We start from the raw sequence: 25,221 nt of genomic DNA, 5'->3' as shown, positions 1-25,221 counted from the left end.
AAAGACACCGAGAGGACTAAAGTCCTGCACTTTTTGAAAGGCATCCAAAAGACTCAAACTGAGAAGAGATACCTCACTTCCCAGAGCCAGAGGGACTTTCATTCAAGAAGGAACAGGTGCCCGATAATAATGCTGTCCTATGTACGCCAGACAGAAAAATTCCTCCAAAGATGACAATGCCCTAATCTCTAGAACCTGCGCATATGTTAACTTGTTTGGCAAAAGGAACCGTATACACGGTTTTTGGCTGGGTCGAATCTAACCTCATGAGTCCTTAAACAAGCTGTGGTCAGAGAGATGTGCGAGCAACAAGGCAGGAAGGATTCAAGCGAGTCTGGAAGGCCTCTGAAGCTGGGACGGCCTCGCACAGCTCTGCAACTGTAAGAACCCTAATTACGTTAACAGCCCCCAAACACACATGGCCATAGATCCTTCCCTAAAGCCTGCAGTACAGAATGCAGTCCTGCTGACCACTGACTTTAGCCCAGTGACAAATATGGCAGATTTTTTAATTCACTGCAAGATAATAAATGTGTTATTTTAAGCTCAAAAAAAAAAAAAACCACTAAGCAAAAGAACAAAAGGTAAACTTGAAAAAATGCTCAGTGAATTTAGTCATTTACTCAGAAAATATTCATGTGTCTCCTCTGTACAGATACTATTCCAGACAGCAGTGAACAAGAAAGAAAAAAAAGGACTCTGCCTTCATAAAGCTTACACTGTAGTAATAGCATAAAGCGGTAAATCAAGAAGACTAATATAGAGCTAGGAAGAAAATTAAGCAGAGTAATAATAATGGAATTAAATAGGGTCCTTTAAAGGACTTTCTTTCTAGATAACATCTGAGCCAAAATCTGAAAGAGTCAGTGAAGTGAGGATCTGAGGAAAGAAAGCATTCCAGGCAAGTAACAGAGTTGAGGTAGTACCTTCAAGGACTAAGAGAAAGAGAAGGCCAGTGTAGCTGGTACAGAGCAAGAAGAGATCAAATTTAGAAAAAAAAAACAACAAGCTCAGAAGGTGAAGAGATTGTTTGCTGTATGGACCAGCTATCTATGTTCATTTACTTAGCTTCCATTATAGTTGAGACCATTAACAATAGAAGAATGTTTTAACAGACAACTGATGATGGATGCACAGTTCTCATGGGTTCCCTATTTACATAAGAAACTAGATTCTTTCTAGTTTCTTTGCTTTCTCTAGTCTGAAAGCAAAAAATATGAAATAAGCTTTTGGACAGGAGGCACAAAGAAAAGAAAGACAATAGGAAAGAAGTTTTTGTTTTAAAACAATGAGACTAAAAAGTAGACAAACTTGACACAGTTGAGAAGCCCACAACACAAGGAGAGTAAGATACTTTTCTTGGAGAGGCAGCAAAAAGATGCCTAGACTTGACTAGAGAATCTTAGAAGTTACCCAGACTGAGCAAGACAATAGGAAAGAATCGTCTCTAAAACTTGTATTGTGGTACATACCTTTATGATCTATTTTGTCATTCATTCATCAATGACTGACCGATTATCATGTTCTAAGATACTGCTAGGTGCCAGGGACAGAAAGACTAATTGGAAATCCCTAACAGATCATTGTAGCAATTAATAATTAAGACTAAAAGGAAACAGAATTTTTATAACAAAGTTATCTGACAGATGCTACTTGGTTTTCTTTGGGTATTTTTGTTGTTGTTGTTGTCTGCTTGTTTTGAGACAGGTCTCACTCTATTACCCAGGCTAAAGTGCAGTGGCTTCATCATAGTTCACTACAACTTCAAACTCCTGTGGTCAAGGAATGCTCTCACCTCAGCCCCCCAAGTAGCTGGAAATACAGGTGCACAACCACCCCCAGCTAATTCTCCTTTTTTTTTTTTTTTTTGTAGAGACAGATCTTGCTGTTGCTCAGGCTGGCCTCAAGCAATCTCCCCTACCCCAGCCCTCTCAAAGCACTAGGATTATAGGCATAAGCCACTGCACCTGGACATGCAGTACCTTTAAGAGCAGGCTGAGGATTAGTAGCCTGAAGAGAGCACATGAGAAATGCAGTTTTAGACCCTATACTAGGCCACTTAAGAGGCTGAAGTGGGAGAATTACTGGTGCCCAGGAATTTGCACCCTCTGCATTCTAGACTGGGTGACAGAATGAGACCTTTTCTCAAAAAAAGTATTACATAATGTTACCATATCAATCTAAAAGTTCGTATGAGTACTCAGGCTATGTGGAGCTATATCCTTACTCTTCAGAATATCATGCTCAATTTTTTTTTTTTTTTTTTGAGACAGAGTTTCACTTGGGTCACCCTTGGTAGAGTTCTGTGGCACCTTAGCTCACAGCAACCTCAAACTCTTGGGCTCAAGTGATTCTCTTGCCTCAGCCTCCCAAGTAGCTGGGACTACACAACAACACCCAGCTATTCTGAGAGGTGGGGTCTCAAACCAGCTCAGGCTGGTCTCAAACATGTGAGCTCAGGTGATCTGCCCACCTCGGCCTCTCGGAGTGCTAGGATTACAGGCCTGAGCCACTGCACCCAGCCCACACTGAAGAATTTTAGAGTAAACTGCCATAAGATCTTCAGTTTACTTTCAAATAAGTCTGAAAAAAAGTTTACAGAAAGTAATTAAGAACATTTGAAGATTGGGTGCCTGTAGCTCAAGCGGCTAAGGCGCCAGCCACATACACCAGAGCTGGAGGGTTTAAATCCAGCCCCGGCCTACCAAATAACAACTACACCCAAAAAATAGCCAGGTGTTGTGGCAGGTGCCTGTAGTCCCAGCTACTTGGGAGGCAGAGGCAAGAGAATCGCTTGAGCCCAGGAGTTTGAGATTGCTGTGAGCTATGACGCCACAGCACTCTACCGAGGGCAACAGCTTGAGACTCTGCCTCAAAAAAAGAAAAAAAAAGAAAGAAAGATGGCTTGACACCTGTAGCTCAAGAGGCTAAGATGCCAGCCACGTACACCAGAGCTGACGAGTTCAAATCCAGCCTGGGGCCTGCCAAACAGCAATGACAACTACAGCCAAAAAATAGCCGGGCACTGTGGCGGGAGCCTGTAGTCCCAGCTACTTGGGAGGCTGAGGCAAGAGAATCGCTTAAGCCTAGGAGTTGGAGGTTGCTGTGAGCTGTGATGCCACAGCACTCTTCCCAGGGAGATGGCTTGAGGCTCTGTCTCAAAAAAAAAAAAAAAAAGAAAGAAAGAAATATCTCTCTATACAGATTAACAAAAATTGGTATAAATTGCTAATTCTTACCTATCACTAATATCACTAAAGCTAATCCAATTAGTTTGTAAACTCCTGAGATAAGCAGTAGTAACTTACACATTTTTCTTTTTTTTTTGAGGCAGAGTCTCAAGCTGTCACCCTAGGTAGACAGAGTTTCACTTTATCGTCCATGGTAGAGCGGCGTGACGTCACACAGCTCACAGCAATCTCCAATTCCTGGGCTTAGGCGATTCTCTTGCCTCAGCCTCCAGAGTAGGCACCCGCCACAATGCCAGGCTATTTTTTTGTCGCAGTTTGGCCAGGGCCAGGTTTGAACCCTCCACCCTCAGTATATGGGGCAAGCGACCTGCCCACTGAGCCACAGGCACTGCCCAACTTACGCATTCTTAACATCTCCCCAGCACCTGGCACACTGCTTTGCAAGGGCAGAATTTCAATAAGCAGGCTATACTTAAGAGAACCCTTCCCAATGTAATTATGATACAGTAAACTAAATACTGTCTTAGATACTGACTCAATAAAGCTACCTAGAAAACATCACGTCTTTCACTAGTCTTAAAGACCCCAAAATAAGCTTAAATTTCTCTCAAAGGTTGACATCTTCCATTTCCTTGTATTTTTCCCCCCTCCCAAGGGATCAAGTTTACATTTCACTTAGTTACTTCTCTGAAAAATAACAGTTTCTAAACCTACACTTCAAAGTCAGTTACAAAGCTTTTCTGAGAACAAGATGACCCCATGTCCAAGGAAGCAAGAAGATGATAACAGATGATTTTGGGAAACCTCTGCCAATTTAGATATCCCCAGAAATACAAAACCCAGTAAACACTGACTCATCAATACTAGTAACTTACCTCTCCCTTTCAGGTTCTATCTTATTCATTGCACTATTATATTTCACAAACCATGATTAAGAGTCTGGATTAGCCGGGCGTGGTGGCTCATGCCTGTAAGTCCCAGCGCTGTGGGAGGCTGAGGTGGGTGGATTTCCTGAGCTCGGAGGTTCGAGACCAGCATGAGCCTAAGTGAGCCAGAGTGAAAGCCCATCTCTACCAAAAAGAAAAAAAACAAGCCAGGTGTTGTGGCAGCCGCCTGTAACTACTTGGGAGGCAAAGGGCAAGAGAACCACTAAAGGAAGAAAGAAAACAAAGAAAATTAAAAAAAAAAAAAATTCAAACTTAAGAAGAGTGAAAGCCAGCTGAAATTGAAAGCAAAATTTAAAAAAAAATTTTTTAATAAAAATATACAAAATAAATTTTAAAAAAAGTCTAGATTAATACTGAAATATTTAACATAATGAAATATTCAACACACCATGAGAGAATGGTAACAATGCATCTTTGACTGAAAAGAAAGCATGTATAGGAGCCACACAGGGCAAATGAACTATTAGCAAAGGCTCTGTTCTTCACATCTCTCGAAAATGGCCACACTGAATGAATTTTCTTTTTTTTTTTTGTAGAGACAGAGTCTCACTGTACCGCCCTCGGTAGAGTGCCATGGCGTCACACAGCTCACAGCAACCTCTAACTCTTGGGCTTACGCGATTCTCTCGCCTCAGCCTCCCGAGCAGCTGGGACTACAGGCGCCCGCCACAACGCCCGGCTATTTTTTTGTTGCAGTTTGGCAGGGGCTGGGTTTGAACCCACCACCCTCGGCATATGGGGCTGGCACCCTACTCACTGAGCCACAGGCTCCGCCCTGAATGAATTTTCTGAGTGATGACAGCATTTTCAGTTTCAAGAACAGTCTGCAGTCTAACCTGGCTATTAATAAAGTACGGGATTATGTAACCTGATAATTAACCAGGCTTCCAACCCTTACCTTCAATTCACAATGTCAGATACTAACAAACCATAGCAATAAAATTTCTTTTTTTTTTTTTGTTTTTTTTTTTGTTTTAGAGACAGTCTCATTTTATAGCCCTCAGTAGAGTGCTATAGCATCATAGCTCACAGCAACCTCCAATTCCTGGGCTAAGGCGATTCTCTTGCCTCAGCCTCACGAGGAGCTGGGACTACAGGTGCCCGCCACAACATCCAGCTTTTTTTTGTTGCGGTTTGGCCAGGGCCGGGTTCAAACCCACCACCCTCAGTATACGGGGTCGGCGGCCTACCCAGTGAGCCACAGGCGCTGCCCTGCAATAAAACATTTTCAAAACAATTGATGGTGCACTTATTTTTTACAATATTTAATAATTAAACCTCTGAACAAGAAAATAAAGGAAATCCATAGCTCAGTATAATGGAATGAAATAATCAAAACTAAGCAATTCAGGAAAGAGCTAGACTTAAAATTAGCAATTAATAAAACCAATTATTTAACACTAAGATTAAATTAGTTGTCACAAAATTTTATGCAAAAGATAAATTTTTCGTAAAGCCCTTGAAATCTTTAAACTCTCAAAGAGGAAAATTACAATAACTTCTACAATTCTACCCCTTCTTTTAATAAAACATAACATGAAAAAGATTACAGACATTTTAAGTCACATCATACTACTCATACCGCAGTTATTCCAACACTGTGCTTTTTTTTTTTTTTTTTTTTTTTTTTTGGCAGGGGCTGGTTTGAACCCACCACCTCCGGCATATGGAGCACTCCAGCGCACAGCAGTTATTCCAAATGTTTAAATCTTTGTTAGAAATATTTAGAACATGAGACGTTGCCCTTTGAACTGTATTTACATTATATATATTACTCCAGACTTGCAGCCAGTGAAAAAACACAAATTAAATCCCAAATATTAATAGTAAATACCAAATCAAATAGTAGGGTTGATAGATGACAGTCCATCAACCAGTAAATAGAAATGCATGCTAATTTCAAGCTCCATTAGAAATAGAATCAAGGCATATTTACACATGGAGAAGAAAAAGTTTCATAGTTATGAAAACACTAAAGAAAATAACGAACATTTAAAATTTCCTACAAAGAAAGGGCAATGTTAGCCGGGCGTTGTGGCGAGCGCCTGTAGTCCCAGCTACTTGGGAGGCTGAGGCAAGAGACTTGCTTAAGCCCAGGAGTTGGAGGTTGCTGTGAGCTGTGTGAGGCCACGGCACTCTACCGAGGGCCATAAAGTAAGACTCTGTCTCCACAAAAAAAAAAAAAAAAGGAAGGGCAATGTTTGTGCTGGAAGAGTGCAAGAGCGGTTATTTCCACAAACTTTGAACTTTCAATAATGGATAATTCAGTACAGTGCTCTCAGAAGTGAGCAAACAGCATCAGACAGGCAAATCAAGCCAGACTGTCCAATTCCTCCCACTCTCACTACTTGGTTGGTTCAATCCAGACCCACAACACATACGACGAGGAACAGATCATCAGGCTATACAAGCAACATCCTCAAGGACTGGAAATAAGCACACTGGCACCTGGGCATGTTTCAGAAACTGCTGCTCTGTGAGACTCTTCCAGATGCCTTACAAGATGTGTTTAACTTTTTTCCTTAAGAGAAAACAGAAGGTGCTAATAAGACTTAAACCCTCCAACATGTACAATATAACCAAAATTTATTTTAAGACTTCAAAGTGTCTGGCTTCATAGTCACTTGGGGGAAAAGGATTTGGGTTAGGAAAACAGAAAGGATAAGTGAGTTCGGGGCTTTCACTATTTGTTTATCTCCATAAGAAGGTCAAACTCACCTCCAAAAAAATACTTTGAATAAATATATACTTTTTGCCTGTTCATTTTTTTTGTTTTACATGCTATATAATATTCAGTCTTTGGTATACTAGTCTAAAAAGTCATGTGATCACTTCCACAATCAAGAAATTTATTTTTTTTTGGCTCGGCACCCGTAGCAGCACAGTGGTTATGGCACCAGCCACACACACAGAAGCTGGTGGGTTCAAACCCAGCCCAGGCCAGTTAAACAACGACAACTGCAAAAAAAAAAAAAAAAAAATTGCCGGGCGTTGTGGCAGGTGCCTATAGTCCTAGCTACTTGGGAGGCTGAGGCAAGAGAATCACTTAAGCTCAAAGAGTTTGAAGGTGCTCTACTCAGGGTGACAACCTGAGACTCTTGTCTCAAAAAATAAATAAAAAATACAGAGTTAAGTCAGCATCAGTCTCTGAAGAGGATGAAGGACTACAGGTGAAAAGGTAGTTCCATAACCATCCCTGACAAGGAGCATTGCTGGACAGAAATTCAGGGCCAAACCCTTTCTAGATGATACAGCTAAACCAGCAAGTGGCCTCCTAGGACTTACTGTATACAAACAATCTGAGAGATACTTCTCCCTCTACCCAAGGAGCCTAACTTGCCATCTAAACCTTCCTCTCATCTTCATTCAATAGCCACCCTACAGTCACCACTTCCAAGTACTCAAACAATAGACAGAGAATGTTTAAAGGAGAAACTACCCTAACATACCACAGATACAGATAAAGTACGTTTCTGGAAGGGAATCTGTCAAAATTTTTAGAGCTACAAAAAGTAGCACACCTTGGAAACACTCCAAATGTTTATCAAAAAATGAATAAACGGGCAGTGCCTGTGGCTCAAAGGAGTAGGGAGCTAGCCCCATATGCCGGAGATGGCAGGTTCAAACCCAGCCTCGGCCAAAAAAACCGCAAAAGAAAAAAAAAAAAAAAAAAGAATAAACAGGCCAGGCAGGATGGCTCACGCCTGTAATCCTAGCATTCTGGGAGGCCAAGGTGGGTGGAATGCTTGAACTCACAAGTTTGAGACCAGTCTGAGCACAACTGAGACCCTATCTCTACTAAAAATAGAAAAACTGAGACAAGAGGATCACATGAGCCCAAGCTGGAGGTTGCTGTGATGCCACAGCACTCTACTCAGGGCAACTGCTTGAGACCCTGTGTCCAAAAAAAAAAAAAAGAATAAACAAAATGTGGTATATAATACAATGGAATATTATGCAGCCTTACAAATAAAGGAAAATTCAGGGAACGGGTTCTAAGACAGAAGAGTAGGAAAATTACAAAAGAGCAAATAGGGCGGCGCCTGTGGCTCAGTCGGTAAGGCGCCGGCCCCATATACCGAGGGTGACGGGTTCAAACCCGGCCCCGGCCAAACTGCAACCAAGAAATAGCCGGGCGTTGTGGCGGACGCCTGTAGTCCTAGCTACTCGGGAGGCTGAGGCAGGAGAATCGCTTAAGCCCAGGAGTTGGAGGTTGCTGTGAGCTGTGTGAGGCCATGGCACTCTACCGAGGGCCATAAAGTGAGACCCTGTCTCTCTTAAAAAAAAAAAAAAAAAGCAAATAAAGTAAAATCAAGCTTTTATAAAAATTATAGTCAATATGCATGCCTAGAATAAAAAAAATTGAAGGATATACACTGAAAAAAAAAATTTTTTTTGGTTCTTTTTGGAAACAGAATCTCAATCTGTTGCCTAGGTGAGAGTCCCCTGGCATCAGCCTAGCTCACAGAAACCTTAAACTCTTGGGTTCAAGCGATGCTCCTGCCTCAGCCTCACAAGTAGCTGGGACTACAGACACCCACCACAATGCCCAGCTAATCTTTTCTATTTTTAGTAGCGAAGGGGTCTGGCTCTTGCTCAGACTAATCTGGAACTCCTAAACTCAAGGGATTCTCCCATCTTGTCCTGGCAGAGTGCTAGGATTACAGGTCTGAGCCCCCACACCCAGCTGATATGCATTAAAATATTAATAGTGTTTATCTCCAGGTGGCAAAATATGACTTTTAGGATACTAAACTGGATGTGAAGACATGTCTCCAAGGCCAGGCACAGGGGTTCACTCCTATATTCCTAGCACTTGGGAGGCCAAGGGGGGTGAATTGCCTGAGCCAGAGGGAGACCTCATCTCTAAAAACAGCTGGGCGTTGTGGCGGGCCCCTGCAGTCCCAGCTACTTGGGAGGCTGAGGCAAGAGGATCGTTTTAACCCAAGAGTTTGAGGTTGCTGTGAACTATGACACCACAGCACTCTGCCAAGGGCAACAAAGTGAAACTCTGTCTCAAAAAAAAAAAAAAAAGGCATGTCTCCACTCTCATATCAACTTGGAACATTCCTATACAAACCATAAATGTATCTACTCTAACAAATTCAATATTTATTGACAAGTACCTGCTTTGGGCAAAGAAACGAATCCGGCATCACAGTAAACAGAAAGATACAAAATAACAGAATTGCCCTGAAGGAGCAGAGCACCTACCAAAATAATTTATGGTGTAGAAAAGTTTCTATGAAGACAAGTCAACAACTTACTGATATTTACATGGTGAAATTGTTCACTGGTGATACTTCTAAGACAATCAACTTACTACAGATTAAAACATGTCCTGTTCAGCATTCTGTAACTGAAATAAATTACCATTTTTTCACATGAGAAGTAAATATGCTTTATAAATCATCATATTCTTTACACATAAGACAAAGTTCAAATACTCAGGTTGAGTCTCATAAGATTAAAAACTCCCTATGAGTATGTCATCATCATAATTCATCAGATAATGGGCAGATAATCAATGAAAACCAGTAACAGGAAACATCCCACTACATAACTCTATTATTTATTATGACCATTTAAGAATTACATTTTTTAAAAAATTCTTTACTTGCTCACTTTGTGCTCACTGTGCAGGAGAATTAAGTTATAGTAACTTGATTCCTCAAGGAAAGCACAAGATAACTGAGAAAAAAAAAAAAGGAAAAAGCTCCATGACACTGGATTTAACAATGATTTCTTAGATATGATACCAAGTATACAGGCAACAAAAGAAACAGGTAAGTTGGATTTCAACAGAATTAAAAACTCTGTGCATTAAAGGACACAGTCATCAGAGGAAGAAGGCAACCCACAAAATAGAAGAAAATATTTGCAAATCATACATGCATCTTTAATATCCAGAATATATAAAGAATTCCCACAACTTGATAACAAAAGAAACAAACAACCCAATTTAAAAATAGGCGGCCTGGGCCAGCCACAGTGGCTCACACCTGTAATCCTAGCACTCTAGGAGGCCAAGGCTGAGGCAGGTGGATTGGCTGAGCTCACAGGTTCCAGAGGAGCCAAAGTGGCAGACACCTGTAGTCCAAGCTACTTGGGAGGCTAAGGCAAGAGAATCGCTTAAGCCCAAGAGTTTGAGGTTATTGTGAGCTATGATGCCATAGTACTCTACAGGGACAAGAAAGTGAGGCTGGTGTCTCAAAACAAAAAATAAAAATGGTCAGCCTGGTCGTCAGTGGTGGCTCATGCCTATAATCCTATTATGCACTCTGGGAGGCTGAGGCAAGCGGATAGACTGAGTTCCCAAGTCAGAGACCAGCCTGAGCAAAAGCGAGACCCCCATCTCTACTGAAAATAGTAAAACTGTGGGCGGCACCTGTGGCTCAAAGGGGTAGGGCACTGGCCCCATATGCTGGAGGTGGCAGGTTCAAACCCAGCCCCAGCCAAAAAAAAAACTGCAAAAAAAATAGTAAAACTGAGGCAAGAAGATCACTGAAGCCCAAGTTGAAGTTTGCTGTGAGCTATGATGCCAAAGTACTCTACCCAGGGTGACAGCTTGAGACTGTCTCAAATAAACAAATAAAATAAACAAAAACGGCCAAGCCCAAACAGATACTTCTCTATTTTGTGTGTCCAAAGACACACAAATGGTCAATAAACACATGAAAAGATGCTCAGCATCACTAATAACTAGGGAAATGCGCATCAAAACTACAATGAGATAACATCTGACATTCATCAGGACAAAGGGGATTTCTGAGTGCTGATAATTTGCTATTTCTTGGTCTAGGTAGTGGATGTTGATGCTGCTTACTTTGTAAGAATTCATTGAGAAGGTAGTCATGATCTAAGCCAGGGGTCCTCAAACTGCGGACCGTGGGCCGCATGAGGTAGCGTGGTTGTATTTGTTCCCGTATTGTTTTTTTTGTTTGTTTTGTTTTTTTGTAGAGACAGAGTTTCACTTTATCGCCCTCGGTAGAGTGCGGTGGCATCACAGTTCACAGCAACCTCCAGCTCCTGGGCTTAGGCTATTCTCCTGCCTCAGCCTCCCGAGTAGCTGGGACTACAGGCGCCCGCCACAACGCCGGGCTATTTTTTTGTTGTTGTTGTTGCAGTTTGGCCGGGGCCAGGTTTGAACCCGCCACCCTCGGTATATGGGGCCAGCGTCCTGCTCACTGAGCCACAGGCGCCGCCCCCCCGTTTTGTTTTTTTTGTTTTTTTACTTCAAAATAAGATATGTGCGGTGTGGCTCAAGCAGCTAAGGCGCCAGCCACATACACCCGAGCTGGCTCAAATCTAGCCCAAGCCCCCCAAACAACAATGACAGCTGCAACCAAAAAAATAGCTGGGCGTTGTGGCAGGCGCCCATAGTCCCAGCTACTTGGGAGGCTAAGGCAAGAGAATCGCTGAAGCCCAGGAGTTGGAGGTTGCTGTGAGCTGTGTGAGGCCATGGCACTCTACCGAGGGCCTTTATAAAGTGAGACTCTGTCTCTACAAAAAAAAAAAAAAAATGGGCAGAAGACATGAACAGAAACTTTTCAAATAAAGATAGACTAATGGGCAAAAACACATGAAAAAATGCTCCGTGTCTCTAATCATCAGGGAAATGCAAATTAATACCACATTAAGATATCAGACTTAACTCCAGTGAGACTGGCTTATATCAAAAAGTCCCCAAGCAACAGAAGCTGGTGTGGATGTGGAAAGGAACACTCAGACACTGTTGGTGGGACTGCAAACTAGTACAACCCCTATTGGAAATTCTATGGAGATACCTCAAAGAACTAAAAGTAGACCTCCATTGATCTAGCAATCCCACTACTAGGTATTTACTCAAAGGAAAAAACAAAAAATTTTATGAGAAAGAGTCTTGCACTCAAATGTTTATTCACAGTGTCAAAAGATGTGCAAACAACCCTAATGTCCATCAATACATGAGTGGATTAATAAAATGTGGTATATGTATATCGTGGAATACTATTGAGCCATAAAAAAAAAGATATGTGCAGTTTGCACATAGGAATTTGTTCATAGTTTGTTTTTTTTTAAACTATAATTCAGCCTGGGCGGCACCTGTGGCTCAGTCGGTAAGGCGCCGGCCCCATATACCGAGGGTGGCGGGTTCAAACCCGGCCCCGGCCAAACTGCAACCAAAAAATAGCCGGGCGTTGTGGCGGGTGCCTGTGGTCCCAGCTACTCGGGAGGCTGAGGCAAGAGAATCGCTTAAGCCCAGGAGTTGGAGGTTGCTGTGAGCTGTGTGAGGCCACGGCACTCTACCGAGGGCCATAAAGTGAGACTCTGTCTCTACAAAAAAAAAAAAAAAAAAAAACTATAATTCAGCCCTCCAGCTGTCTAAGGGACAGTGAACTGGCCCCCTGTTTAAAAAGTTTGAGGACCCCTGATCTAAGCACTTTTCTCCATATATGTTATACTTTAATTTTACAAAAAGCTTTACTGGCTCAGTGCCTGTAGCACAGTGGTTACAACGCCAGCCACATACACCAAGGGTGGCGGATTCGAACCCGGCCCGAGCCAGCTAAACAACGACAACTACAATCAAAAAATAGCCAGGCATTGTAGTGGGCATCTGTAGTCCCAGCTACTTGGGAGGCTGAGGCAAGAGAATCACTTAAGGCCAAGAGTTTGAGGTTGCTGCGAGCTGTGATACCACAGCACTCTACCTAGAACAACATGGTGAGACTCGGTCTCAAAAAAATAAATAAAATAAAATCTAAATTAAAAAAAAGGCCTAGACCTCACTTCTTTTTTTTTTTTTTTTTTTTGTAGAGGCAGAGTCTCATTGTACCTCCCTCGGGTAGAGTGCCGTGGCGTCACACGGCTCACAGCAACCTCTAACTCTTGGGCTTACGCGATTCTCTTGCCTCAGCCTCCCGAGCAGCTGGGACTACAGGCGCCCGCCACAACACCCGGCTCTTTTTCTGTTGCAGTTTGGCCGGGGCTGGGTCCGAACCCGCCACCCTCAGCATATGGGGCCAGCGCCCTACTCACTGAGCCACAGGCGCCGCCTGACCTCACTTCTTTTTTTTTTTTTTTTTTTTGTAGAAACAGAGTCTCACTTTATGGCCCTCAGTAGAGTGCTGTGGCCTCACACAGCTCACAGCAACCTCCAACTCCTGGGCTTAAGCAATTCTCTTGCCTCAGCCTCCCGAGTAGCTGGGACTACAGGCGCCCGCCACAACGCCCGGCTATTTTTTGGTTGCAGTTTGGCCAGGGCCGGGTTTGAACCCGCCACCCTCGGTATATGGGGCCGGCGCCTTACAGACTGAGCCACAGGCGCCGCCCGCCTGACCTCACTTCTAAGAAGACACAGATGGAAGCAAGGAAGTCATCCATAAAAATATTTACCAAATAGTATAAAACTCTGGGAAGCCAAGGCAGATGGATTGCTTGCGCTCAGGGGTTCAAGACCAGGCTGGACAAGAATGAGACCCCATCTCTACTAAAAATGGAAAACTGAGGCAAGCAGATCACTTGAACCCAGGAGTTTGAGGTTGCTGTGAGCTTTGATGCTACAGCACTCTACCAGGGGGGCAAGAGAGAAAACGTCTCAAAAAGAAAAAAAAAAAATAGCATAAAAGATAACAACCACAGAAGATGTACAAGGTACCCAAGAACCACTGAGATCCAAGAAAGAAACCAGAAGCAGTGACATCTAAGGTCAGATGGGTAACAAACAGAAGGATGGTCCAGGAGACAGAAAGATCAAAGGAAAAGTACACCAAAGCAAAAATAGAACAATTTATCCAGAGAACTACAAATAGTTTCCATAATTCAAGGAAAATAACGTAAAGCAGGATAGAAGCAGAGAACAGAAAAAAGGAATACGTATAACTGTATGAAGAGGATTTCATCACCGATTAGATCTGGGTGGAAAGAAGGAGAATGGTTCTCAATTTGCCCAAAATAGAAATTTGGTATTTGACGCCATCCATAAGCTGACTGTTGCCTCATTTGTCATTGTTACACCCACAAGCTACATTCCAGATAGAAAAGACTTTCCCCCTTCATTCAACAGCATCTAATTTGGCCTCCATGACAGGTACAAAACCAAGGGCCAAGGTTATGATCTCTGTCTTCAAGATTTACTTTCTAGCAGAAAAGGCAAACAGAGACATCAATAATAAGTAGAGCAGGTGGTGCCTGTGGCTCAATGAGTAGGGCACTGGCCCCATATACCAAGGATGAAGGGTTGACCCCAGCCCTGGCCAAACTGCAACAACAACAACAACAAAAAATACCCGGGCATCATGGCAGGTGCCTGTAGTCCCAGCTACTTGGGAGGCTGAGGCAAGAGAATCACCTAAGCCCAAAGAGCCGGAGGTTGCTGTGAGCTGTGATGCTACAGCACTCTACCAAGGGCAACAAAGTGAGACTGTCTCTAAAAAATATATATATATATTAAAATTAATAATAAGTAGAGCAAAATCGAGCACCTTGGCTCACACCTGTAATCCTAGCACTCTTGAGCTCAGGGTTCAAGACCAGCCTGAGCAAGAGCCCAACACCCATCTCTAATAAAAATAGAAGAAAACTAGCCAGCATTGTGGTGGGCACCTCAAGTCCCAGCCACAGGGGAGGCTGAGGCAAGAGAATCACTTGAGTCCAGGAGCTTAAGGTTGCTGTGAGCTATGGCACTCTAACCTGGGGCAGCAGAGTAAGAATCTGTCTCAAAAATAATAACAACAACAACAACAACGTAGAGCACAATGCAACATACCTCCTGGTGCTTAGAAGTTTGTTACCAGAAATCAAAGTGCTAAGTCTTGACATATAACTATGAGCTCATCACAAAATTGTGTTGGGGGGAGAAGGGGGAAATCACTACAGAAACAAGTTTACGGAGAAGTCCAGACCCCCCCCCCACATCCAGTCTCATTTAAGTCCAGCCTCATTTATCCAAAATATAGCTCCCTTCATCCCCACCACTTTTACCCCCATCATTTTCCTAGTTCAATTCCCTGCTTCCGCAATGCACACAAATACAAGCCTTCTCCAATCACTAGCAGGAGTGACTGTCTTAAAAAGGAAAAAACTTAGCCAGGTGATGTGGCGGGTGCCTGTTGTCCCAGCTACTTGGGTGGCTGAGGCAAGAGAATCACTTAAGCCCAAGAGTTTGAGGTTGCTGTGAGCTATGACGCCACAGCACTCTACCGCATGCTGTCTCAAAAGAAAAGAAAAAATTCACATCATGAAACTCTCTACAATGGCTTTTTTTTTTTTTTTTGGAGAGAGTCTCACTTTGTTGCCCTGGGTACAGCTCATGGCATCTTCAAACTCTTGGAATCAAGTGATGCTCTTTCCTTTTTTTTTTTTTAGAGACAGAGTTTCACTTTATGGCCCTTGGTAGAGTGCCATGGCATCATACAGCTCACAGCAACCTCCAACTCCTGGACCCAAGCAATTCTCCTGCCTCAGCCTCCCAAGTAGCTGGGACTACAAGCGCCCACCACAACACCCGGCTATTTTTTGGTTGCAGTTCAGCCGGGGCCGGGTTTGAACCCGCCACCCTCGGTATATGGGGCCGGTGCCTTACCGACTGAGCCACAGGCGCCGCCCTACAATGGCTTCTTATATCTCTAGAATAAAATCCAAACATGGCCCTTTGTGACTGGGCCTCTGCCTTTCTCTGTCAATCTCATGTGAGGTCTTACTCCATCCCACCCAACCACCACCATTCCCTGTCCTTACAGTACTCAAGTTACATAGGTCTTCTTTCAGATCTCTAAACATGAGAACCTCCTCGGCCTCAAGACCTTTGCACATGCAGAGGATCCTGTTCCCTCTATCCAAATCTTCACCAGCACACACACCATCACCATTCCAACAATCAGGCTATCTGTCAGGTTTCACACTAACATTCTCACAGAAATTTTTTTTTTTTTTGTAGAGAGAGTATCACTTTATCGCCCCTGGTAGAGTCCCGTGGCGTCACACAGCTCACAGCAACCTCCAGCTCGTAGGCTTAGGCAATTCTCTTGCTTCAGCCTCCCAAGTAGCTGGGACTACAGGCGCCCGCCACAACGCCCGGCTATTTTTTTTGTTGCAGTTTAGCTGGGGCTGGGTTTGAACCCACCACCCTCGGTATGCAGGGCTGGCGCCCTACCCACTGAGACACAGGCACCGCCCTTCTCACAGAAATTTTAAGACCCCAGCTCTTACTCTGGATTTCCACATATAGTTTACGTGTTCAGAAGAAAAAGGAGACCCATTTGGACATGCTGAATTTAAGAAGCCACTGAAACACTTACGGAGCTGCCCAGTGCACAGGTGACCATGTGGGTCAGGAGAGACTTCTATACTCAAAATAAAGACTTGAACATTAGCACATAAGGTTAACAAAGAGACTACGCAGACCACTGATTCTCAGAGAGAAGGGGCACCTCTCTCACCTCTAAGTCACTACATGGAATGAGATGTCACCGATGGGAATGAAGGTGATGCTATGTCTATGGACCAAGAGGACCAAGATAATTTGGAGAATTCTGGGTGTGAAAAGAAAGGAATTCAGGTCTGGGGGAAGAAACTGAGATGAGCCAAAAGAAAAGAAAAACCTGGCCAAGCCTGATGGCTCACATCTGTAACCCTAGCACTCTGGGAGGTCTAGGTGGGTGGATCACCTGTGCTCAGGAGTTCCAGACCAGCCTGAACAAAGTGAGACCCTCCCTCTACTAAAAATAGAAAAGGCAGTGGGGTGTAATGGTGGGTTCCTGTAGTCCCAGCTACTCAGGAGACTGAAGCATGAGGACTGCTGTGAGCTGTGATAATTCTACCCAGGGTAAGACAGAAAGACTGTCTCAAAAACAAAAAAAGAAAGGAAAGGAAAACCAGGAGAGTGATACCACATTCCTCAAATTCCTATGCCCTTTTATGTTTCTCATGACTCTCTTACTTAACAAAACTCAACTCACATTGTATATAGTTTGAAAACCACCACCACCCAGAAGCCTTTCTGGATTTATCCAAACAAAACTTATTTAGTCCTCTCTCCATGTCTACACAAGTTTCGCTTGTTGCTAGTTATCGTATAAGATTAGACCCACACATGATAGTTTCTTCGTAGTACTACTGTAGCACTTATCCCAGTCTGCTTTGTACTACATATGGTATACTACCTCCCCTATTACACTGTGAATCCTTAGGGGCAGGGCCCAGGTCTTAATCATCTGTAAACTCTTAGGAAAGTGGATAAAAAAATATTTTAACTTAATAAAATCAAGGCCGGGCACAGTGGTGGCTCACGCCTGTAATCCCAGCACTTGGGAAGCCAAGGCGGGTGGACTGCTTGATCTCCCGGGTTCAAGACCAACCTGAGCCAGAGCGAGACCTCGTCTCTAAAAATAGCGGGGCATTATGACAGGCACCTGTAGTCACAGCTATTGCAGAGGCTGAGGCAAGAGAATCGCTTGAGCCCAAGAGTTTAAGGTTGCTGTGAGCTAAGATGCCATAGCACTCTACCAAGGGTGACCAAGTGAGACTCTGTCTCAAAAAAAAAAAAAAAAAAACTTAAGGCAGCACCTGTGGCTCAAAGGGGTAAGGCGCCAGCCCCATATGCCAGAGGTGGTGGGTTCAAGCCCAGCCCTGGCCAAAAACTGCAAAAAAAAAAAAACTTAATAAAATCAAGAAGGATGAGGCTAGGCATGGTGGCTCACCGCTGTAACCCTAGAACTCCGGGAGGCCAAGGCGGGTGGATTACTTGAGCTCAAGAATTCAGAGAACAGCCTGAACAAGAGCAAGACACGCCCCCCCACCCCCGTGTCTCTAAAAACAGCAGGGCATTGTGGCAAGCACCTGCAGTCCCAGCTACTCAGTGGTAAGAGGTTAAGGGAAGAGAATCACTTGAGCCCAAGAATTTGAGGTTCCTGTGAACTGTAATGCCACAGTACTCTACCATGAGACAAAGTGAAACTCTGTCTCAAAAAAAAAAAAAGAGAGAGCCCATATCTCAGTCAGTAGGGAGTAGGGCCCCAGTCACATATGCAGAGGCTGGCGGGTTCAAGCCTGGCCAGGGCCTGCTAAACAACAATGACAACTGCAACAGAAAAAAATACCTGGGCATTGTGGTAGCCGCCTGTAGTCCCAGCTACTTGGGAGGCTGAGGCAAGAGAATCACTTGAGCCCAAGAGTTTGAGGTTGTTGTAAGCTGTGATGCCACAGCACGCTATAGAGGGCAACATAGTGAGACTAAGTTTCAAAAAAAAAAAAAAAAAAGAGGAGAATAAATCACTAGGCAGAGGCTGAGGATAATCTCTCCACTCAATTCCTCTTGTAAAACAAAATAACACATCCTAATTAATTTAATTTACAAATTCCATTTCTTAAAATAACACCAACCTGTACAATCTTTAAAAATCACCGCTAAAGGCTAGGTGGGATGGCTTCACCCCTATAATGCTAGCATTTTCAGAAGGCAAAGGCAAGACGATTGCTTGAACTCAAGACTTTTAGACCAGCATGAACAAGAGCCAGAAACCCCTCTCAACAAAAAACAGGAAACAGCCGGGTATTGTGGCGGGCCCCTGTAGTCCCAGCTACATGGGAGACTGAAGCAAGAGGATCGCTTGAGCCCAGGACTTTGAGGTTACTGTGGCTATGAAGCCGCCGCACTCTACCCAGAGTGACAGAGACTGTCTCGAAGAAAAAAGAAAAAACACTGCTAAACACAAAATACTTTCTCATCCTGTCACAAGAATAATGTATTTCCTTCATCATAAACAGCTTTTAATTTAGTTGGAGAAGCCACATAATATTACTCTTCTCTAAATTATTGTAAATTCCGTACAAAACAAACACAAAGTTACAAAGATGCAGGACATCCGAGGGTGTCAGTCCTGGAATAGGGCCAAGCACCGCCTGCATTACTGGGAAGTCACTGCTCCCAAGCAAAGGTTAGGCATTCGGTCAACACTTTTTCCCAACAAGTGCTCTGCACAGGCATGCACACATCCATCTAAAATCAACCACCACCAAAAAAAAAAATTCTCTTCTGCCACTCCTGAAAACTAGAACTAAGAGTGAAGTGTGTCCAATCAACTAGCACAAGAAGGCTGAGTAATCCCAAAGTAAAGGTTAACGTGGTAGACTCCGAAAGTCTACACGGGTGTGGCGCACCTTACCCACGAATGTGTGTCAGAGAAGGAAGAGCTACGACTTTCACATTTGCTCGGGCCGGGAAAGCAGGGCCGCGGCTCAGCCAACGTCCGGCCCGGCACCCCGAGAAGTTTCAGTGGTCGGGGAGGGGGAGGGTGGCAGAAACCACAAAAAATCAGACAACAATCACTTCCCTGCAAAACTCCACTCCCTGAACCCACCCGCAACGCGCTGACGCGCCACCAGAGGAAGGTGGCGGAGGGGGCCCAGCGCAGGGCTGCCGCGCGCGCACCGACCCACTGAAAGTTTAGAAACCCGGAGAAACTTTTCCGCGAGGAAACGCCGCAGCCGCGACCGGCCTGCGGCTTCACTTCTCCAACCGCCCCAGCCCTTCAACTTCCCGAGCGCCGGGAAGCGTCGGCCCCGCCAGCCCAGGGCCCAGGCCTGAGCCCCGCGGGGTGAGGGGCCGCGGCCGGACGCCAGACCCGCGCCAGCCGGGACCCGGATTCTGGGCGGTGTCGCAGAAAGATCGCTGCCCGCCCGCTCGCGGGGACCGGCTTGGGGCGGCCAGGCCTGAGGACCCCCTCGGCCCCGCTGGGAATCCCACGCCCGCGCGCAGGGAGGTGCGAAGAGAGTTACCTGCGGCGAGTGGGGCGAGGGCAAGATTCCGGAGGCTTTAAGTGGACGGCCACTGCTTTGTCTCCCTCCGGTTTGGCTCCAAGGAGGAAATGGGCCGCCAGGCGCCCCCGCCCCCCGCCCGCGGCCCGGGCCCCGGCCCCGCCCGCCCTTCCCAGCACCTCCCTCCGCCTCGCTCTTCCCGGCGCCTCCCGCCGCCGCCCTGCCCGCTTTTCCCGGCCTTCTCCGGCCCCCACTTTGGGGATGAGTTCCCACAGCGGAGAGAACCCGCCCAGGCCGGGCCAGGAACCCTAAAGGATGTCTTCTCCGCCCCCACCCCAGAATTACTTTGCCCAGGCCCCAATTGGGCTCTTGGGCCTGGAGTGACCCCCGAGAGGGAGGAGGAACGGTGACTCCTGGAACAGCCTGCGAGCGGGGGAGGGCCAAGGGAGGGCAGGTGAGTCACTGATCCGCTCGCAGGTGAGCCCCAGGGCGCGGCCCGCGCAGGCCGGGCCGTCGGCGGGTGCCCTAAACACTCGGCGCGACCGCGTAGGGTCTTGTGCTTGCCCTGCTGAGTGTCACAGGTGTCCACAAGTCACAGGCGCCTAGAAAAGTGATCTAAGCCCATTCCCAGACTTTACAAAAGGAGAAACTAAAGCTACATAAAAGCCCCACAGCATGGAGCAGAATTAGAATCCGACCCTGGAGACCGCTTACAATGTGAGGTGAAAGCATCCCTAGAAATACCTAATTCATCCCCTCACTAAACAGGTAAAACCCTGAGCCGTCCCCATCCAGGACTAGAGGACCAGCAGAGTAGCTTATCCCAGCACCTTCCCCTCCTGGGATTGCCCCACACACACACCCAAATTTGAGGGACCTGACCTCTCTCTCTTTGGCCATTTAGGGAATTTTATTCCCATCCTACCTTCGTTACCTTCACAGTGGACAATATAAAAACAAAACAAAACTGTAAAACAAACAAAAAACACTACACACTGTCAGCTTGGTACAGAAAACCCTGTATGTTTTATCCTAGTAATGAACAAGATCGATTTCAGTATTGGGCCTGTAAATCCAAAATAATGCAAGACAATAGTACCTGCAATTGTGTCCTTGTGCTGAGCAATGAGCAAGGTGTTAAGGGAGACCTGCCCTCAACATATTTACCCTCTACTCTTTTTTTTTTTTTTGTAGAGACAGAGTTTCACTTTATGGCCCTCTGTAGAGTGCTGTGGCCTCACCCAGCTCACAGCAACCTCCAACTCCTGGGCTTAAGCGATTCTCTTGCCTCAGCCTCCCGAGTAGCTGGGACTACAGGCGCCCGCCACAACGCCCGGCTATTTTTTGGTTGCAGTTTGGCCGAGGCCGGTTTGAACCCGCCACCCTCGGTATATGGGGCCGGCGCCCTACCTTCTACTCTTCATATCTCTCTGCCCCCAGAGGGAATGCAAGCTCCTGAAAGACGGGCCCTTTATCTCCTACAGCTTCCAGCACAATGCCTATTCCCTAGGGAGTGCCCAGTGACCATCTCAGGGTGAATGTGCCTGGCTGTAATTCAAAGCACTATGGGCTTGTGCTAGTTGCCCTTGTTAAGCAATGTTGACAAAAGGCAATAGCACCATGAAGTAGGAAAAGAACAACTTTCTTTTTCTTTTTTTTTTGAGACAGAGCCTCAAGCTGTTGCCCTGGGTAGAGTGCTGTAGCATCACAGCTCACAGCAACCTCCAACTCCTGGGCTCAAGCGATTCTCCTGCCTCAGCCTCCCAAGTAGCTGGGATTACAGGCGCCCACAACGCCCAGCTATTTTTTGGTTGCAGCCGTCATTGTTGTTTGGTGGGCCCAGGTTGGATTCGAACCTGCCAGCTCAGGTGTATGTGGCTGGCGCCTTAGCTGCTTGAGCCACAGGTGCCTTAGCCAGGAAAGAACAACTTTCAAGAGAAAGACAAACCTTGACAAGACCACTCCTGTCCAACTACATCCCATTCTGCTTCTGATTTCAGAGTCTTTGCTCCTATAGTCCTGTCTACTTAGAGTGGTAATAGCTTCCCCACACACACTTCACCTGTCTACTTCAGAACCTAGTAATCAATAAATATTTCTCTGGCTAGGCGCAGTTGCTCACACCTGTAATCCTAGCACTCTGCGAGGCCCAGGCAGGTTGATTGCTCTAAGCTCACAGGTTCAAGCCTGAGCCAGAGCATGACCCCATCTCTAAAAATAGCAGGGCATTATGGTGGACACCTGTAGTCCCAGCTGCTTCGGAGGCTGAGGCAAGAGAATTGCTTAAGCCCAAAAATTGGAGGTTGCTGTGAGCTATAACGCCACAGCACTCTAGCAAGGGTGACAAACTGAGACTCTGTCTCATATAAATAAATATTTCTTTGAAGTAACAAGAGACAGAGTCAAAGAATTATGCTTCATAACTTTGTATATTCATCACTTTATTCAGCACTAGCTACTTAATTTGCAAGGCCCCTTGTTCAAAAATTAACTATTTCAAGATGGCAACAGTACAGTATTAAAATCATTGATGGGGCATGGGTCCTTTCTTTTGTTTTTTTTTTTAAGTGTCTCAATTTATCACCCTCAGTAGAATGCTGTGATGTCACAGCTCTCAGCAACCTCCAACTTCTGGGCTTAGGCAATTCTCCTGCCTCAGCCTCCCAAGTAGCTGGGACTATAGGTGCCCGCCATGATGCCCGGCTATTTTTTGTTGCAGTTTGGCTGGGGACCAGTTCGAAGCCGCCACCCTCGCTATATGGGGCTGGCGCCCTACCCACTGAGCCATGGGTGCCACCCCTTTATGGGGCCTTTCTAATCATGGGGCCCTGAAAATGAAAAATGCAGGGCCTGCTTTGGGAAAAGAAGGGTCAGGTAGGGCTGAGTACAGTGGTTCACACCTATAATCCCAGGGCTTAGGGAGGCCAAAACACTTGAGTCAAGGAATTTGGGGCCAACCTGGGAAACATAGTGAGATCCTGTCTAAAGAAAAAGTTTTATTATTTAGCCATTACCCAGACACAGAGGCACACACCTATAATCCTAGCTACTTGAGAAGGCTAAGGCAAGTAGATAGCTTGAGCACAAGAGTCAGAGGTTACAGTGAGATGCAATCAACCCACAGCACTCCAGCATGAGTAACATAGCAAGAACCTGTCTCTTAGCTAGGCGCACTGGCTCACACCTATAATCCTAGCACTCTGGAAGGCTCAGGCAGGTGGATTGCTGGAGCTCACGAGTTTGAGACCAGCCTGAGCAAAAGCGAGACCCAGTCTCTACTAAAAATAGAAAAAAACTGAGGCAAGATGATCACTTGAGCCCAAGAATTGAAGGTTGCTGTGAGCTATGATGCCACAGCTCTCTAAACAGGGTGACAGCTTGAGATTCTGTCTCAAAAAAAAAAGAAAGAAAGAAAAGAGGGCAGCACCTGTGGCTCAAAGGAGTAGGGCGCCGGCCCCATATGCCGGAGGTGGTGGGTTCAAACCCAGCCCCGGCCAAAAACTGCAAAAAAAAAAAAAGAAAAGAAAGAAGCTGTCTCTTAAAAAAAAAAAAAAAAAAAGATGGTTAGGTGATAGAATATATACAATATGATTTGAGACTTGAGACTTGCAATGTGCCCCTTAAACTGAAAAGAGTCAGTTTCCTACTTCTTTCTTTCTTTCTCTCTTTCTTTCTTTCTTTCTTTTTTAGACAGAGTCAGTCTCACTTTGTCATCCTTGGTAGAGTGCTGTGGTGTCATAGCTCACAGCAACCTCAAATTCCTGGGTTTAAGTGATTTTCTTGCTTCAGCCTCCCAAGTAGCTGGGACTACATGCTCCTGCTACAACACCTGGCTATTTTTATTTTTTTTTTTTTGAGTCACAGTCCCACTATGTCACCCTCAGTAGAGTGCTGCAGTGTCACAGCTCACAGCAACCTCAAAGTCTTGGGCTTAAGTGATTCTCTTGCCCCAGCCTCCCAAGTAGCTGGGACTACAGGCGCCTGCCACAGTGTCCAGCTATTTTTTGTTGCAGTTGTCATTGTTATTTTAACTGGCCTGGGGTGGGTTCCAACCCGCCAACTAGGGTGTAGGTGGCTGGTGCCATAACCACTGTGCTACCGGCACCGAGCTTCCTCGGCTATTTTTAGAAACAAGATCTTGCTCTGGCTCAGGCTAGCCTCCAACCTGTGAACTCAGGCAATCCACCCACCTCAGCCTCCCAAGTTCAGTTTCCTACTTCTGAAGAACTCTTAAAAGCTTACAAAGGAAGACTGGAGTATTCACTATATCCCAGGCACTTTCTATATATTGAGGAAGTAAATAAAAACAAAACTGAGTTGATCCCTATTTTCACATTACTTAAAATGTAATGGAGACAAGAATTAAAACAGATAAACCATTTAAAACAAGGGCAAATGTGAAGATAGAGAAGAGATAAAGGTAGATTTGAGAGTTCTGGAGTTCAAAGACCAGAAGAAGTGACTTTTATGCAGTGACCTACCTCTACTCAGGCTTTAGCACTGACTCACCATAAAAACTGTTTTCATTAAGGCCCCTGATGGCCGCCATGTTGCCAAATCCAGTGCTCAGTCTCCTTCCTCAATTGACTTATATAATCAATCAGCAGCACTTAGTTTCTCTCTTCCTTGAAACACCTTCATTGGACCTCCAGGGTACCAGGCTCTTCTGATTTTCCTCCAACCTCCCTGAATGCACTTCTTCTTCTTCTTCTTTTTTTTTTTTTTTTGAGACAGTCTCACTTTGTCCCCCTTGGTTGAGTCCTGCACTGTCACAGCTCACAGCAACCTGAGGCTCAAGCGATTCTCTTGCCTCAGCCTCCCAGGTAGCTGGGACTACAGGCATCCGCCACAAAGCCTGGCTATTTTTAGAGACAGGGTCTTGCTCTGGCTCAGGCTGGTCTGGAACCTGTGAGCTGAGGCAATCCACCCACCTGGGCCTCTCAAATGCTAGAATTACAGATGTGAGCCTCCTCACCCACCCCCTAGATACATTTCTTAGTACTTTGATGATGCCCTCTAAATCCTCCCAACCTCTAAATCTTAGAACAATGGTTCTCAAAGTGTAGTCTGGGCATCCCTGAGACCTTTTCAGAGAGTAATGAGGTAAAAACTATTTTCATAATAATACCAAATGCTTTTGCCATTTTTATTCCTATTCTCTCATGGGTGTACGGTAGAATGTTCCAGAGACTACATGATGTATGATATGGTGTCATATGGAATGTGAAAGCAGATGTTCTCACATGCTGAATCCAGGCATCTTTTATTAAGCTGGACACTGAAGGGACCTGCAAAAATGCAAAACCAAACCACATATTCCTGAATTTTCTTTTGGTTTAGAAAAC

The 25,221-nt window shown here is 45.2% G+C and overlaps 1 protein-coding gene across 1 annotated transcript in view; it reads right to left on the bottom strand.

Annotated features, from left to right (window-relative positions):
* Positions 1–20,031, bottom strand: part of CTNNA1 (catenin alpha 1) — a 199,525-nt gene extending 179,494 nt beyond the window's left edge. The window contains exon 1 of the mRNA XM_053566409.1: positions 19,898–20,031. The gene's annotated coding sequence lies outside the window, so the exon portion shown is untranslated. The remainder of the gene's footprint in view (positions 1–19,897) is intronic.
* Positions 20,032–25,221: the final 5,190 nt, after the last annotated feature.

This window comes from Nycticebus coucang, chromosome 17 (genome assembly GCF_027406575.1).
Source record: "Nycticebus coucang isolate mNycCou1 chromosome 17, mNycCou1.pri, whole genome shotgun sequence".
NCBI lineage: Eukaryota > Metazoa > Chordata > Mammalia > Primates > Lorisidae > Nycticebus > Nycticebus coucang.
This window is presented reverse-complemented; position numbering and strand designations above follow the sequence as displayed.